This window comes from Diabrotica virgifera, chromosome 4 (genome assembly GCF_917563875.1).
Source record: "Diabrotica virgifera virgifera chromosome 4, PGI_DIABVI_V3a".
In the NCBI taxonomy this organism is placed as follows: Eukaryota; Metazoa; Arthropoda; class Insecta; order Coleoptera; family Chrysomelidae; genus Diabrotica; species Diabrotica virgifera.
In genome coordinates this window covers 169,147,314-169,165,883 of record NC_065446.1, presented here as the reverse complement: position 1 = coordinate 169,165,883, position 18,570 = coordinate 169,147,314, and positions in this window count along the sequence as shown.

Genomic DNA, 18,570 nt, shown 5'->3' with positions numbered 1-18,570 from the left:
CCAAAATATTTGACCTTGTGCACCACTTAGAGATTAAAACTTGATGTTCTAAGGAATAGACCATTCCAAATTATGTGATATTTTTGACAAGTAGTGATTAATTAAATATAAAATATAAAACTTAAATATAAATATAAATAAAATATAAAATATACCATATATAAATATAAAATTTAACTATGAACAACTGTCACTGTCAGTCGCAAAGGTGAGATTACACCACTTATGTGACGAATGAGCATGAAAATTATGTCACCGTTTTCTGTCTGAGTTTCGCTTCTGTGTAGTTAGTAATTCTGTACTTTAGTATTCTGCCGTGCTTAGTGAAAACGCTGTATCTGCAAAAATCTGAAAAAATTGGGTTTATACATTTTTCGAACCCAAATGTGCATATATATTTTATTTGCCTATCACTAAAAATGACGTAAGTTAAGCCAAAATACATTAAACACAACGCATTTTATGCCGTATCTGCAAAAATGTTCATGGATACTTAGAATAAATGCGTCATCTGAAAAATATTAAGAAAAAACGCAGTATTTAAAGGTCACTTTCCGCGTTTATCCTAAGGCCGATGTCAGATTAAGCGTTTTGACCGGATGCGTTTTCGCCGCATCCGGTCAAAACGCATAGTGTGACAGATCGGTCCGGTTACGTTGGAAACGGATGCGTTTTGAGACATCGTTACGCGCTTACTAGCTGCACCAGGCAACCCATAGTGACAGGTCGGTCCGGTTGCGTTGGAAACGGATGCGTCTCCACCGCATCCGGTCAAAACGCATAATCTGACATCGGCCTAAGCAGGCACTAGATGCGGCGTTCTGCCTAAGCATTTTACAGATTTTTGCAGCATGTGTAAAATTTTTAATAAGGTTAGTTTGTTGCCATTTTCCAACGAGAACGGTTGTTTGATATACTTTTTTAAATAAGTATATCAAATAGAACAAAGTTAATACTGCAGAAGGCTATTTTTTCTTTATCAACAGAAAATCTAAACACATATGTTTGAGTTGCTGGTGATCAAGAAATAATGTATGGTACTGCTAAGTGAGCCAAATACTTCCACTAAATGTGGAGTTTCCTGAGGTACAGCGGAGTTTCCTTTGTGTATGTATATTGTTGTTGATGCGACATTGTATTATTACGTTACATCAGGCATTTTAAACAGCGCAAATTCTATAAAGTTTATTCGAAATACGAATTTTGGCACGAAGTATTTTGGTCGCTTATTTCCAAATAGAAAATGTGGTATAAAAGTATATAGTTAAATCAATGTCGAATAATAATTAATAATTAAAAATAAACTTGATCGTAAATGTTAATCGTTTCTGGAATGTTTTTTATTTTAAAATGCAAGAAACGCCCCTTAGCTGATGTCTATTAAGCTAGAATGACCGTTTCATAAGGGAGCCATGAGACCTACCTCATATTTTTTTGCTATTTTATTGCTAATTTATTACGCAAATTAAAAATTTATTGCTTCATCCCCTTCAGAGAAACAGGTGGCTATTCCAGCTTAATATTAAGCTAGAATAGCCAACATTTATATATCCGGAACGAAAGTAGATAGAGAGTTGCTTCCGGTGGCCTATTTTATTGCTATTTAATTGCTAATTTATTACGCAAAACAAAAATTTATTGCTTCAACCCCTTCAGAGAAACAGGTGGCCGTTCCAGTTTAATATTAAGCTAGAATAGCCAACATTCATATTTCCGGAACGAAAGTTAGATAGAGGGTAGCTTCGAGCGGTATATTTTAATGCTAATTATTTGCTGAAAGATTGGGTATACAAGAATTTACAAATTCTCCCCCTTCAACCCCTACCCTTATCATCATTCCCCGGAATCCACAAAGAGTGAAAGTAACCAGTTTAAAGACCTAAAACCAAGTGGGTATTTTTGCTTATTAAGTGCTACAGGTCTAAGCCAAAAATAAATGTTTTGCTAGATCCCCTAACGAGCCACAATTGCTACTGCGGTTTAATATTTAAGGCTACCATACCCAACACTCCTATTTCAGGAAAGATAGCAGAGAGAGTGTCGCTTCTGGCGGCATATTTTATTTCTAATTAATTGCTGAAAGATGGGGTATACCAGAATTTACAAACACACCCTCTTCAACCCCTACCATTATCATCGTTCCCCGGATTTCACAAAGAGTGAAAATAATCAGTTTAAAGACTTAAACCCAAGTGGGTATTTTTTTTTCATTTATTAAAGACTTAAACCCAAGTGGGTATTTTGCTTCATCCCCTAACGAGCAACAATGGCTACTGCGGTTTAATTCTTAAGCTACAATACCCTTCACCTATTTCAGGAAAGAAAGCAGATAGAGGGTCGCTTGCAGCGGCATATTTTATTGCTTATTAATTGCTAAAAGATGAGGTATATATTATAACAGAATTTACAAACTCAGTTCCTCCAGCCCCTACCGTTATTTTTGTCTTCTGCTTTTCATAAAAAGTGAAAATAACCAGTTTAAAGACCTAATACCACGTGGGTATTTATTGTTTGCTAATTAATTGCTGCAGGTCTACCTACGCCAAAAATAAAATTTTGGTTCATCCCCTAACGAGCAACAATAGCTACTAGGTTTAAGGCTTAAGCTACAATACCCAAGACTCTTTACACCCAATACAATACTGAATTAGGAGTGTTGGGTAATGTAGCTTAAGAATTAAACCGCAGTAGCCATTGTTGCTCGTTGGGGGATGAAACAAAAAATTTGCTTTTGGCGTAGACCTGCAGCAGTTAATTAGAAAAAAATACCCACTTGGTTTTAAGCCTTTAAACTGGTTATTTTCATTCTTTGTGAAATCCGGGGAACGATGATAACGGTAGGGGTTGCAGGGGGTGTGTTTGTAAATTCTGGTATACCCCATCTTTCAGCAAATAATTAAATATAAAATATGCCGACAGAAGCGACCCTATATCTGCTTTCTTTCCTGAAAAGTAGCCATTGAGGCTCGTTAGGGGATGAAGCAAAACATTCATTTTTGGCTTAGACCTGTAGCAAATAATAATAAAAAAAAACCCACTTGGTTTTAGGTTTTTAAACTGGTTATTTTCACTTTTTGTATATTCCGGGGAATGATGATAACTGTAGGGGTTGAAGAGGGTAAGTTTGTAAATTCTTGTATACCCAATCTTTCTGCAATCAATTATCAATTAAATATACCACCGGAAGCTACCCTCTATCTACTTTGGTTCCGGAAATGTGAATTTGGCTATTCTAGCTTAATATTAATATTAAGCTGGAATATCCACCTGTTTCTCTGAAGTGGTTGAAGCTATAAATTTGTAATTTGCATAATAAATTGGCAATTAATTAGCAATAAAATAGGCCGCCGAAAGCGACCCTCTATCTGCTTTCGTTAGTGAAATATGAGAATTGAAAGTATTCAACCGCATTAGCATTGTTGCTGGTTAGGGGATGAAGCAATAAAATCGTTTTTGGCGTAGACCTGCAGCAGTTGCATGGGAAAAAATACCCACTTGGTCTTAGGTTTTTAAACTGGTAATTTTCACTTTCTGTGAAATCTGGGGAACGATGATAATGGTAGGAGTTGGAGGGGGTGAGTTTGTAAATTCTGGTATACCCAATCTTTCAGAAATTAATTAGCAATAAAATATACCGAAGGAAGCTACCCTCTATCTACGTTTGTTCCGGAAATATGAATGTTGGCTATTCTAGCTTAATATTAAGCTAGAATAGCCACCTGTATCTCTGAAGGGGTTGAAGCTGTAAATTTGTAATTTGCGTAATAAATTAGCAATTAATTAGCAATAAAATAGGCCGCCGGAAGCGACCCTTTATCTGATTTCGTTACTGAAATAGGAGAATTGAGTGTTGTAGCTTAAGTATTCAACCGCAGTAGCCATTGTTGCTCGTTAGGGGATGAAGCAATAAAACCGTTTTTGGCGTAGACCTGCAGCAATTGCTTAGAAAAAAATACCCACCTGGTCTTAGCTTTTAAAACTGATTTTGACTTTCTGTGAAATCCTGGGAATGATGACAACGGTGGGGGTTGGAGGGGGTGAGTTTGTAAATTGTTGTATACCATGTCTTTCAGAAATTAATTAGCAATAAAATATGCCGCTGAAAACGACCCTCCCTCTGCTTTCGTTCTTGAAATAGGAGTGTTGGATATTGTAGCTTAAGAATTAAACCGCATTAGCCATTGTATCTCGTTAGGGGATGTAGCAAAAAATTCGTTTTTGGCGTAGGCCTGTGGCGTAGAAAAAGTTCCCACTTGGTTTTAAGTTTTTAAACTGGTTATTTTCACTCTTTGTGAAATCCGTGGAACGATGATAACGGTAGGGGTTAGAGGGGGTGAGTTTGTAAATTCTGGTATACCCCATCTTTCAGCAATTAATTAAAAATATAATATGCCGCCAGAAGAGACCCTCTATCTGCTTTCTTTACTGAAATAGGAGTGTTCGGTATTGTAGCCTTCAGTATTATACCGCAATAGCCATTGTGGCTCGTTAGGGGATGAAGAAAAACATTCATTTTTGCTTAGAGCTGTAGCAATTAATAAGCAAAAAATACCCACTTTCTTTTAGGTCTTTAAACTGGTTATTTTCACTTTCTGTGGATTCCGGGAAATGATATCGGTAGGGGTTGAAGGGGGTGAGTTTGTAAATTCTTGTAAAGCCAATCTTTCAGCAATTAATTAGCAATAAAATATGCCGCCGGAAGATACCCTCTATCTACTTTCGTTCCGGAAATATAAATGTTGGCACTTCTAGCTTAATATTAAGCTGGAATGGCCACCTGTTTCTCTGAAGGGGTTGAAGCAATAAATTTTTGTTTCACATAATAAATTAGCAATTAATTAGCAATAAAATAGGCCACCAGAAGCAACTCTCTATCTACTTTCGTTCCGGATATATGAATGTTGGCCTTTCTAGCTTAATATTAAGCTGGAATAGCCACCTGTTTCTCTGAAGGGGATGAAGAAATAAATTTTTAATTTGCGTAATAAATTAGCAAAAAAATATGGGGTATGTCTCATGGCTCCCTTATGAAATGGTCATTCTTGCTTAATAGACATCAGTACAAGAAATTAATAACATTAGTCTCCAACAGAACATTTCAGTGGCGTCTATAATTCTTCTTTCCGATTGTCTTAGGGTTCAAGATTCACATCCATAAGTCAGTATTGGGAATATTAAGCAATCAATCAATATCATCTTTTATGCTCTTGAAGTTTGACAGTCATTTCATATTATTGTCATTTTAGCTGTAGCAACTATTGCTAGATCAAATCTAAGTTTAGTCTCTTCTTCTAATTACCCTGTGTTTGTGATCAATAATTGTCCCAGATATAAATATGAGCTCCCAACTTCAAACCGGTCAATTGCGGTTATGTATGGATGATTGTTATGTGGTCTATCCACTAAGGTGGTCTTTGTCTTTACTGTGTTTAATTGAAGTCCAAATATTTGACTATCGTTTTCGACCAGTCGTATAAGATCAATCACCTCTGCTGGACTTTTCGCAAGAAGGTCTGTGATATCTGTGAAACGTTGTTCGTTTATTTTATGACCGTTTATTGAGATGCTCTTTTCCCATTATTCAAGTGCTCTTCTCCTAATATGCTGCCCATATATTAAATAATTATGGAGATACTATACATCCTTGTCATCGATTCTATCTATGTCGCTGTTTAGAATTAAGGAAAATGTCCATCTGATTGGTGTACCTCAATTTATATCCCACTACACAAAAAAGGAACTACTATCAGATGTGAAAACTACCGCACAGTGTCACTAATAACAGATGCTAGTAAAATCTTGTTGCATATCATCAAAAACAGATTAAAAACCTATCTACATTACCAAATACCTTAGGAAAAAGCGGGGTTTGTAAAGGGTAACGGTACAAGGGTCAAATCCTGAACCTGAGGCAGCCCATTGAAAAGTCTAGAGAATTTCAAGTAGCTATGATTATATGCTTCGTTGACTACCAAAAGGCATTTTATTGTGTAAGCTGGATAAACCTGTTGTCAATTTTAATAGAAATGGGCGCACCAATGCACCTGGTGACACTTATTAAAAATCTGTACCAGTCTAATATAGCGACAGTACGACTAGATCAGAAGTTCTCAATCCAATTCAAGACCAAGAGAGGTGTTAGACAAGGATGCGTGTTGTCACCTGACCTGTTTAACATTTATGGTGAACATGTCATAAAGATGGTTTTAGAAGGATGGGCCGGGGGAGTAACAGTAGCTGGTAGGAAAATCTCCAATTTAAGATTTGCTGATGACACTACACTTATATCAGCAAATGAGCAAGAAATGTTTGATCGTCTGCAAAGAGTTGAGTACGAAAGCTATAAAGTTGGTCTGAAAATCAATAAAGCTAAGACAAAAATAATGGTGGTCGACAGATTCGACACTATTCAACTGACTAACATCTTACAGGAATACCAGATAGTAAACACCTTTGTCTATCTCGGGTCTAGTATAACTAACGATGGTAACTGTGAAGCAGAAATTCGGAGACTTATTGGTATGGCAAAAAATGCGATGAGTTGCCTAACTAAAGTTTGGAAAGACATATCTACCTCTAAAAATATCAAGATGAGACTAATGAATGTCCTTGTATTCTCAATATTTCTATACGGAGCAGAGACTTGGACTTTTCGCGCATGCGAGCGCCAAAAAATTGATGCCTTTTAGATGTGGTGCTGGAGAAGAATGCTGCGCATACTTTGTACAGCTCATAGGACAAACGTTTCCATTTCAAATCAACTCAATATTAAAAAAAGGCTGTTCACAATACTGCCGTGCTAGGCCCAAAGACTGTAACTAACATTTGAAAAAATAGTGGCAAAATCGATTTCAAAATTGAATGCTACAATTTCGGCCCGTTAGGGATTTATGTACTAGCTAATAGATTTAATACATCGATATATGCCCCAGTTTATCAAGGGAACCATTAATTATATTTTAAAACAAAGTTTTATATAAAAAGAGGTAGATACCGCTAAAACGTTTTATCAAAACTTACTATAATACTAAGCCTATTAGCGGTATGTGGTTTACAGTTGTGATTGATATGAAATAAAAAGCTTTTCTGTGAATTAAAGTTTATTAAATTTAAAGAATTAAAGTACTATTAAATGTTATTATTTTGTTGAGCCACGATATGACAACAAATTGACAATGTCAATTTGTTGTTGTTATATCTGTTTTCTTTCAAGAGTCAATAAATATATATTGGTTCATTAATAATAATGTTCCATTTATTTTGTGATTAAATATAGACAATTAAATAGACAACCGAACAACATACCTTGTGTCTGGTACATACCAAAAAACCTATTTGGTATTACAATGGTATTACCTCATAATTAACATTTTTTATAAAATCTTTTATAGTGCGTCTAATAATTTGGGCGAAACTGTACTTATACAAGGAAAAAACAGAATCCCTTCAGATTGTTATCGATGTTTAAACAGCTGCTGATGTTTAGCGTTTTAAAGAATTCTTCAACTGTGAATGTGATTGTAAACCATACTTTTCACTTCGAAAGGTTCGCTATTTTACGACATGTTATTATAGAGCTTATAGATGTTTATGATAGCCGACACCTACCCTTATATTATTATTTATTATGCATTGTTATATTATTGGGTATTTCACAATATCATATTGGGTATTAAAATACCATTACTTAATGTAATTAGGGCAAATTTTAACATTTTATTAGTTGTATTGTACAAACTAGTTATAAGTTATGATTAAAATATGATCACATTGTCTTTTATCTATTTATAATAGCATTGTATAACTAGACTACTAGATATTGTCTAGTTAAACAATAATAATAGCTTGTATTTAAACAAAAAAAAATGCAATCAATGGGACTGCTAATCCCATGTACGACCAACAAAGGGTTAACTACAGAAAACTTTAAGTATGAGACAAACCTTGCGCCTGTACAGGCTGAACATAATTTTTTTTCACCACTTGTAGTTACTTTACAATAAATTGTCCTCTTTCTATAATATTGTCTTCAGTGGTTTCACCTCGTGTTTCACAACTCTTACTCGACTCTACTTGATTTTCTAAAAAAACAAAATATTTTAAGTCTCTTTTTCTAAAAATACTTGTGAACAGCGTGTGGATATATTATTAAGTTTTTAAAACTTAATTAAAAAAAAAGGAATATTTTTAAATATGAAAATCTCTTACTGCCTAATTCAAGATATAAATCATCCACTTGGCGCAGAGTCATATTGTTTAGGACAACATAATTGGTTAATTCTTGAAACACTATAAACAAAAATGAAAATACATTTCAATAGATATAATAATCTCAAAAAGTTCTCATCATCCTCGCTAATTATCTCTTTTACTAACACAACTGTTTTAACTAACACAATAATTTAACCTGGTAAAGTTAGGCCGAATTTACTTCGTAATACTAAGGCGATTTGGCGGTTTCTAAATGTAAGCGTAGCATTCTTTAAAGTAGATTAGCGGTAAGTGCAATATGCTAAGGTATATGGACGGCAACTGGAGCAGATACCGTCAAAACGGCATAGTATTTAACATTTACCGCCAAATGGCTTAGTGTTTTAACTGAAAAGTGTAGATACCGCTAACAAAATTGCAATTTTATTTAAAATATAATGCTTCTACAACTCCAAAGACTTTGTAAATATATACTAAATACCCTATTCTAACTAAAAATACAAAAATCTCATTTTCGATAAAAAATCAGTTACCGCCTTTGGGCTTAGCACGGCAGAATATGCCTGCAACGAATTCTGCAATTCTTTGGCCACGTGGTTCGCAGACGTGACGACAGTTTGGAGAGATTAATTGTTTCTGGAAACGTTCCGAGGAGAAGATCAAGAGGACGATCACCAACTAGATGGTCTGACCAAATAAAGCATTCAGCTGGAAACTCATTCTGCGAAGCTCTTAGAGCAGCTGAGGATAGAGATTAATGAAGAAACATTGTTAGGAATATTGGAAGAAATCACGATCCTCAGTAATAGGGAAACGACAAGAGAGGGAGATACATTCTTGCTTGAGACCATTTTTGTCATATCTCGTATAAAATTGATAAAATTTGATATTTGATGGTTGCATCTTGGATTTTAATCCACGAAGAGCATATTATTTAAATAAAGCGATAAAAGTTTCCCATACTTCTCATGTTAGAAAGACACACTCTGTGTTCAAAATTGGAGCTTATCTGTCAAAGGTACAAAAACATACACACGTTTCTTTTTTTCCTGTTTTTAATACTTTTTTAAAAAAAGAATAGCCTGAAGATTCCACCAGCCATTTGATTCAATTTATAAACTCATTCTTTTTCATTGTATCTTGTTACTTCCTTCATTTAATCTGTAATATAAGAGAAAAACCCAGGAGAGGAATACACGAAAATAAATTCGGATTCATTTGCATGTTCCCCCTCATATATTTTTGCCAACTGTGTAAAAAACTGGCTTTTATTTTTAAATTTCACGCGCCAGTTACTGTCTCATTGCTGACTGAAACAATCCATGAAATTAATTTCGACGCAGCTTAAATAAAATACGGTGGACGAAAATTTTATTGAAAAAAAGTGTTGACGAAGTCTACAATTTTAAAAACTTCTCGCAAGGGTAAATTATTTACAAAATTAATTTTATTAGTTGTAATGAAAATCAATAAAATAAACAGAGTAAAAATATAAATTTGACACGACATACAGGGTGTTAGTAAATAAGTATAAAAAAATTTAAGGGCTAATTCTACATGAAAAAATAATGCCGGTTTGCTCTATAAACATATTATGTCCGCAAATGCTTCGTTTGCGAGATACGGTGTGTTGAAATTTTTATTTTAAACTGCCAATTTATTTATTGCTCTAAAACCAGTTGAGGTATGAAAATAAAATTTGGTGTGTTTTCATCATCATAATCATACATCTCCAAGTGGAGCAAAGGGCACCTTGCGGTGTTTCACGTAGCATGAGGAATTATGGTGAGGTTGCTAGTCCCACGCATCATCTGTTGAGTTCCGTCCAATTTTGTTTACTAGTTTTCTCCATTCTCTTCTGTTTTTTGCTATCTTTTTTGTATCGTTCCATATGAAATTATTTTCTTTGAGTTCTTTCTCTATTGTTGTTTTCCACGTATAAGATGGTCTACCCATTCTTCTTTTGCCTTGAGCATTGTAATGTAGAGCTTGTCTAGCAATATTTGTTGCTGGTTTTCGTAAAGGGTGTCCTATCCACTTCCATTTCCGTTTTTTTATTGTATGTTCTATCCTTTCTTCATTTGTTATTCTCCACAATTCTTCATTAGTAATTTTGTTTGGCCAAAATATTCTCAGTATAATACGTAGGCACCTGTTAATGAAGGATTGTATTTTCTGAAAGAATTTTTTATGGTGTTTCCATGTTTCTGCTCCATATAACAGGACAGACTTTACATTAGTTTCAAATAATCGTAGCTTTGTTCTTCTGCTGGTGTTTGTCGAGGCCCATATCTTGCTCAAAGAGTTGAAAGCGTTTTGTGCGAAGCTTATTCTTTGTGTTATGTCCTTTTCTTTGCCTTCTGTTGTGTATAGCAGACTGCCCAAATAACAGAAATCTTTTACTTCTTCTATTTGTTTCCCTTCCAAATATACAGTATGTCCCTGTAAGTTGTATCCATATGGAAAACTTTTTTATTAATAATTTTTGCGAAAAAAAGTCATTCTTCGTAAAAAGCTCTGCATGGTCCAAAACCTGAGATTCAACCATCAGATATAAAATTTAATGAATATTATACGAGGTATGTCAAAAAGTTTGAATTTCACTCAAGAGTAAAGTAGCTTTATTTTTCAAAATATTGAAAATTGCTATTATGAAAAGTTGTTGGGCATTAAAAACTATATTCTAATATGCAATTATATCCTTCTAATTGAAAAATTTTTTTTTTGAAAAATTATGGATAACTAACATTATTTTCAGATATTTCAATTCTGATAACTCTTTTATTATTAATTTTACGAAAAAAAGTGATTCTTAATAAAAAGTACTGCATGGTCTTAAAACTAAAATACAACCATCTTATGCCAAATTATATCAATTTTATACAAGGTATGTAAAAAAATATGAATTAGGCTTAAGCGTAAAATACCTGTATTTTTCACAATATCGAAAATTGTTATTATGAAAAGTTATTAAGAATTATAAACCATGCTTCAGTATGTAATTACATCCTTCTTATTGAAATATTTTGAACTATAAAGGTACTTTACTTTTGATCTAAATTTATCTTTTTTGACACACCTCGTATAAAATTGACATAAGGTCATAACATATTTTAGGTTTTAGAGTATTTTAGACCATGCAGAACTTTTTATTACGAATCACTTTTTACGTAAAATTAATAATAAAAGAGTTATTAGAATTAAAATTACTGAAAATAATGTTAGTTATCCATAATTTTTCAAAAAAAAATTTTTTTCAATTAGAAGGATGTAATTGCATATTAGAATATAGTTTTTAATTCCAAACAACTTTTCATAATAGCAATTTTCAATATTGTGAAAAATAACGCTACTTTACCCTTGAGTGAAATTCAAACTTTTTGACACACCTCGTATAATATTCATAAAATATGATATCTGATGGTTGAATCTTAGGTTTTGGACCATGCAGAGCTTTTTATGAAGAATAACTTTTTTTCGTAAAGTTAATAATAAAAAAGTTTTCCATATGGATACAACTTACAGGGACATACTGTATATTGTTTCCGTTCGTTTCCCCATTTGATAGTATTTTCGTTTTTTTTGGGATTTATTTTTAAGCCGGTTGTTTTTGCTATGTTGTTCAATCTGGTGATTTTGTTTTGCATGTGTTGTCTGTTTGATGTTATGAGACATATGTCGTCAGCGAACTCTAGATCCTCTAGTTTTGTAAATACAGTCGAACCCGCTTATTGGAATAGCCTTCGTGCCAAGCAAAATTATTCATATAACCGAGATATTCTAATAACCGATCATTTGTGGCTAGTAAAAACGTTTCAGGACCTAAAATTTGTATTCCTTAAACCGAGATATTCCTATAACCGGTATTCTAATAAGCGGGTTCGACTGTAGTGACCATTGTATACCTGTTTTTTTATCTTCAGTTTGTTTCATTATCCAATCTATGACTATTATAAACAATGTCGGTGACAAGACACAGTTCTGTCTTACTCCTTTTTTGATGCTTATTTGTTGGGATAGTTCCCCTTCATGTTCAACTCTGGCAAAACATTCGTCGTAGAAAAGCCTTATTACTCTTATATATTTGTCTGGTATTCCATAGAGTTTTAATATCCTCCACATCATATTACGATTTATTGAATCAAACGCTTTTTCGAAGTCTACAAAGTTGATATAAACTTCCTGATTCATTTCCGCTGATTGTTCCAGGATGATTCTTAGGGTATTTATATGGTCAATACAGGAACTGTTCGGTCTGAATCCTATTTGGTTAATTCTTAATTTTTCATTTATGGGATCTTTAATTCTCTCCAATATTATTCTGGCCATTATTTTGGTAGCTACAGTGAGAAGAGTGATTGGTCTCCAGTTTTCGCATAGTGTGAGATTTCCTTTCTTTGGTAGCTTTATTATAACTCCTTCACCGCAATCTTTTGGTATCTTTTCCTTGATCCAAATTTTTTTAAATAGTAAGTAGTACATATCCACTGAGAAGTTTAAGTGTGATTTGGTGTGTTTTAGGAGGGAGCTATTGCGCATTTTTTGACATACAATTAAGAATTTTGTATCCATCATTGGCGCGCATACCGGTAATAGTCTGAATATTTTTAAAGAAAAAAATAATACGCCACTGGGATATTTCAAATTAAAAATTATTTTTAAATTCCACGTTTAATTTTTCATAAAAAAATTTTCTTGCCTTTTTTTCATATAATGCACCGTTTCTATGCAGAAAAATAAAACATCTTGGCGCGTATATCAAGAACTATCCCATATAATAATACTAAACTACAACAATAACAGAAAATATTACTAATAAGATTTCAACTAGGTGCAAAGCTGCAAAAAATGTTTAAAATGATCTCCTTTACAAGTAATAGTCCAAATTTTTTGAAGAAAAAAATAGGACGCCATTGAGATATGTCAAACTAAAAATAATTTTTGAATTTCTCGTTCAATTTACGACAAAAAATTTTTTTTACCTTTTTTTCATACGAGGCGCCGTTTTTATACAAAAAAATAAAACATCTTAACACTTATAAAGTATTTGAGGTAGTTTCCATATGCATAGAAACTTAGTTCAAATACTTTGTAAACGTTAAGATGTTTTATTTTTCACATAAAAACGGCGCCACATATGAAAAAAAGGCAAGGAAGATTTTTTGTCGTAAATTGGACCAGAAATTCAAAAATGATTTTTAATTTGACATATATCAGTGGCGTACTATTTTTCTCTTAAAAAAATTCAGACCATTACCCGTATGCGCGCCAATGATGAATATAGAATCCTTCTATAACCTCTAAGGGAGGTCTTTTTTAACATTTGTTGTAGCTCTGCACCTAGTTAAAATCTTATTAGTAAAATTTTTTGTTATTATTACGTATTTTTTATGGGAAATAAGCCACAATTTTATTAAAAAATGAATTTATTAACGTTTCGAAGCCCAAATCGGGTTTCGTTGTCAAAATACAAAATACTATTAAAATAAAACAAACATGTTGTTGCTAAGTAAAAAAATTCTTCTAATAATTTATTTAATCTGACTCATTTATATTGGCAATTCAGACTCAATTAATTAGAAGCGGCTCTAATTATGCTAAATGAAACCAATTGTGTCGCAAATTCCTCGGTAGAATGCAGTAGGATGTGGTTACCCATACTGAAAGAGGAAGTCAATAGAAAGAAAATACCACGATTAGTAAGTCAATAACTTATCGAGTTAGTACAAATTTTATATTTTGGTATTACTTATTTATTGTATATCTATGTAATATTAATATTATTTATAATTTAAACATATTAAAGTCAGAATTTGGTATTAGTTTTTTGAAGGTAGATTAAATGTAAGACCAAATACTTACGATGTCGGTATAGTATCACGAGGTTTTTTCCTGGTTTTCCCTCGTGATTTACTATGGAATCTCTAACGCGAGAATTTTACTGTCATCGTTGCATTTGGTTGTCTTTTTAAGGACAGATCACATGCTATGATTTTTTTGCGACGGAAATTCTTGAGTTGCGATTGATTTCATGTAATCGAATGAACTATCTTTTAGCAAAGTCGTCGCAGGAACGCAACTCATAAATATTGGCGATATCATTTTAAAGTCTTCTACTTTAAAATGTATAATATACGTCTGAATTGCCAATATAAATGAGTCAGATTAAATAAATTATTAGAAGAATTTTTTTACTTAGCAACAACATGTTTGTTTATTTTAATAGTACAGTGGAACCTCGATAAGTCGGATTAATCGAGAATGCGGGCAATCCGGGTTATCGAAAATCCGTGTTAGCCGTAGAATATAGTAAAAATTAATCAAATACGGTATCCTTAGAGATAAGCTCCATTATAATTGCAAAAACATGAAATACATTATGCACAATACATGTGAATTACGTACAGTTATATACAGTATTGTTCATTCCTTGGTAAAAATTTCAGTCAGTTTCGGTTGTCAATATTACGTTTTTATTGTTGAAATGTTTGTCTGATGAAAATCGGTCCCGGTTAGCCGGACTTCCGGGTTATCGGAGGCCGACTTAACGGGGTTCCACTGTATTTTGTATTTTGACAACGAAACCCGATTTGGGCTTCGAAACGTTAATAAATTCATTTTTTAATAAAATTGTGGCTTATTTCCCATAAAAAATACGTAATTATAAAAATGCCACAAGGAAATAGCTTCAGAACAACATTTTTTGTTATTGTTCCAGTTTAGAATTATTATTGGATATTTCTTGATAATGTATTCAAAAAATGAAAAATACGCGTCAAGATGTTTTATTTTTCTGCATAAAAACGGTGCAACCATATGCAAAAAAGGAAAGAAAGGTTTTTAATCATAAATTAGACGTGAAAATTAAAAATAATTTTTAATTCGAAATATCTCAGTGGCATACTATTTTTTTCTTTAAAAAAATTCAGACTTAAAACATAAAATTATAATAAGACATAAAATTTTTCAACACCCTGTATAGTCCAATCAATGACAGCAAAAATAGGATTATTACCTCCGATTTCATTTCTAGTGTATCGATTTTCTTTGAAATTGTAGAAATAGACTCTACTTACCTCCTACTTCAAAGATTACCCTATGCCGATATTTATACCTATGCTTATTATCCTTAGGCCCAAAAAGTTTTTTTTTAACCTTCCGATGACCAACCTTTTTTTGTTACACGGATGACCAAGGGGGGAAAAATGACCCCAGGTCAAAAATGTCAAAAATTTTTAATTTTTCTTTTTTAATTTTTTTTTATCTTTTTTTTATGGCATGGACTTTCTGTCATTCAGCCAGTCACAACATGAGTATTAGTGTCGTCTGTAGTGTGTATGTTAAGTAAGTGTCTTGTTACTTTGCAAAGTCGACGTCATTTGCGTAAAACTACTTGGAATTACATATAATAGACGGTATTTTACTAAACATCAACTTCAGAATATATTTTTTATTCGTAAAATATAGGGAATTTTTTTTATTTCAAAATATGAGGATATATAGAATGATATTAAAGTCAAATAAAAAAATAATGAATTAAAAATTGAAAATACTTTTGAATTTATTAAAAAAAAACATACGCTGGGGTCACAATTTCCGCCGCTTGGTCATCCGAAGGTTAATGTAGCAATAACTCCGAAACTACGGCATTTAGATACCGCCGCTTCGCAAGAACGTAGGCTTAAGTCAAAATTTGACGAAATTGACTTATTAATGCAGATCTACTAAAAATAAAAGAATCTATCGCGTGAATAAAGACCTATGACGTTAATAATAATAGTCGCTAAGAGATGACACCAAGTGTCTATATTTGTTTAGGGCGAAATTAGTTAAATATTATGTATTTAACATTTTCGTATGAATACAGACCCAAGCTAGTTACGCCGCAGAATAGCGCAGAATGTGAAGCAATTTGTGTGTTCACTTCTCGTCAAGGACGACCGATCTTATACTTACGATTAGTTTTTGTGAAAATTCTCTCTAAAATAAGGACCCTTTTTGTAGTTAGGCCAGCGTTTTAACAAAGTTGAAATAAATGTTTCTGGTTAAAAAAGACTCAAATGTAATAAGGGTTAACAAAAACACTTTATAAATTTATCTAGTTATCACAGTTTGTATTTAGATATATTTCTAACAAAATTGTATAGGTAATTTCTTTAAAGTAACAACTTATTCGGAGATATGCTTATAATCATAGCCATAAAATCTGAAAAATGCCTCTCCTCTAAAATCGTGTTTTTTGACTACGTTCTTGCGAAGCGGCGATATAGGAATATTATATGAAAAATAATCAGAATTTCTTAAGGACTCCTCAAAACGCAAAAAATTTACAGCAGTTCCATTTGAAATAAGAAAGTTAATTAGGTGTCCAGAAAAGCAGAAGATGTGACAACAATGTAATTACGACTGCAATATCCACCGTACTAGAAAACCCTTAGCCACCAAAATCTATAAAATCGTTCAAGCCGTTTCCGAGATAACTGAGGGTTTCCATATATAAAACTCACTCTGTATGTGGGTACAGATTTTGCACTACTTGTGGCCTAACTTATACAAAAACACACTGGCAAAATAATGTAAGTGTTATATTTTTGTAAAATTTTGGAATGTTTTTAACTCATACAACAATTTAAACATTTGTTTTCAATATAGATTTCAGTCCTCCACAAAAAGTTCATGAGTTTTGAACAAAAATAATTATAGCCCAGTAAATGAACGGGAAATTCGGCGATACCGTGTAATTTTCAGGGGCAACTCCGAATTGCATGAAAATTTGGATTTAGGTTCCACTTACCCTCCACTTTAAAGTTGAAATTGTGCCGTTGGTTGCTTTTACTTGGGGGGTGACAGTCACCCCTTCTCGAGGGTGAAAAACCACACGTTCAAGATAAGACCGGAAATGGATAAATTGAGTGATTCTAGGCAACTTTTGTTCTATAGAGTTTTTTAATTAAGTCAATACTTTTCGAGTTATTTGCCATTGAAAATGTTGATTTTTCGACAAAAAAACTACGTTTTCAGACGGTTTTTCGCAAATAACTCAAAAAGTAAATATTTTATCGAAAAAAATATCCTTAGCAAAAGTGTAGCTTATAAAAGACCCAAAAATGGTGTATCAGTAAAGTCCTTCAATCAAATAAAAACAAAGTTGTAACTCATGAAAAATACGTTCTTATTCGTCTAATTCCAAATCTAATATTTCAAGGTGAAATCACCGAAAAATTAAGCACTTTTCGGGAAAAACCCATTTAAAATGTTTTAAAGTGTTTATAAAAAGCTTTGTTTTAATTGTTAACAAAAGTTTAAGCATTAAAAATAAGCGAGTTACGCTCAAAGTAAAGTTGGCCCTTTTTTTTTTGTAAAAATCATGAAAATCTCGCCGTGTTTAGCTCCCCAAATGAAATTAATCGCTACCGCTTTACAAACAATTTACTTACCTATCTATTTTTTATATGATCTGTCAATCTCCCTGGTTTAAAGAGTTTATTTTTGAAAGGGTTATAATTGAGAAGCTTGAATGGGTCACTAATCACGAGTGTATGCAAATTTTGAACAGCCATATCTTAACCAATTTTTGTCTTACGGAGAAACAAAATGAAACTAGCATATTTATAATAGCAAAACCTACATTTTTTACTCTTTAAGATTTTTATTATCACTAATACTTTTTAGTATTCAAAGTTATTTTGAAAAAATGAAATTTTTCAAAAATTTTTAGAATTTTTTTTTACTAAAAAACCAAATGTTTTTAAAAATAAGAACTTCAAACCAATCAAACTTACAGATCATATAAACAATACACATACAGTTAAAATAGATAGTAAAGCCAAACGATTAATTTCATTTAGGGTGCTAAATAGAGGAAGATTTCACGATTTTTTTTTACCAAAAAAGGGGACAACTTTTTTTTTCAGTGTAACTCGTATATTTTTGATGCTGTAAACTTTTGTAAAAAACAAATAATAAGCTTTTTTTCGATACTTTAAAAATGTTAATAAGGTTTTCCCGAAAAACGCTCGTTTCTTCGGTGACTTCGCGTTGAAATATTCGATTTTAATTAGACGAATAAGAACGTATAAGCTACAACTTTGCTTCTACTCAATTTGTAGACTTTACTGGTACATCATTTTTTTCGTTTTTTTATAGGCTACACTTTTGCTAAAATATTTTTTTGATAAAATATTTATTTTTTGAGTTATTTGGGAAAAACAGTATGAAAACGTAGTTTTTTTGTCGAAAAATCAAGATTTTAAATCGCGAATAACTCGAGAAATATTAACTAATGTAAAAAACTTTATAGAACAAAAGGTGCTTAAAATAAGTCAATTTATCCATTTCCGGCCTTATTTTAAATACGCG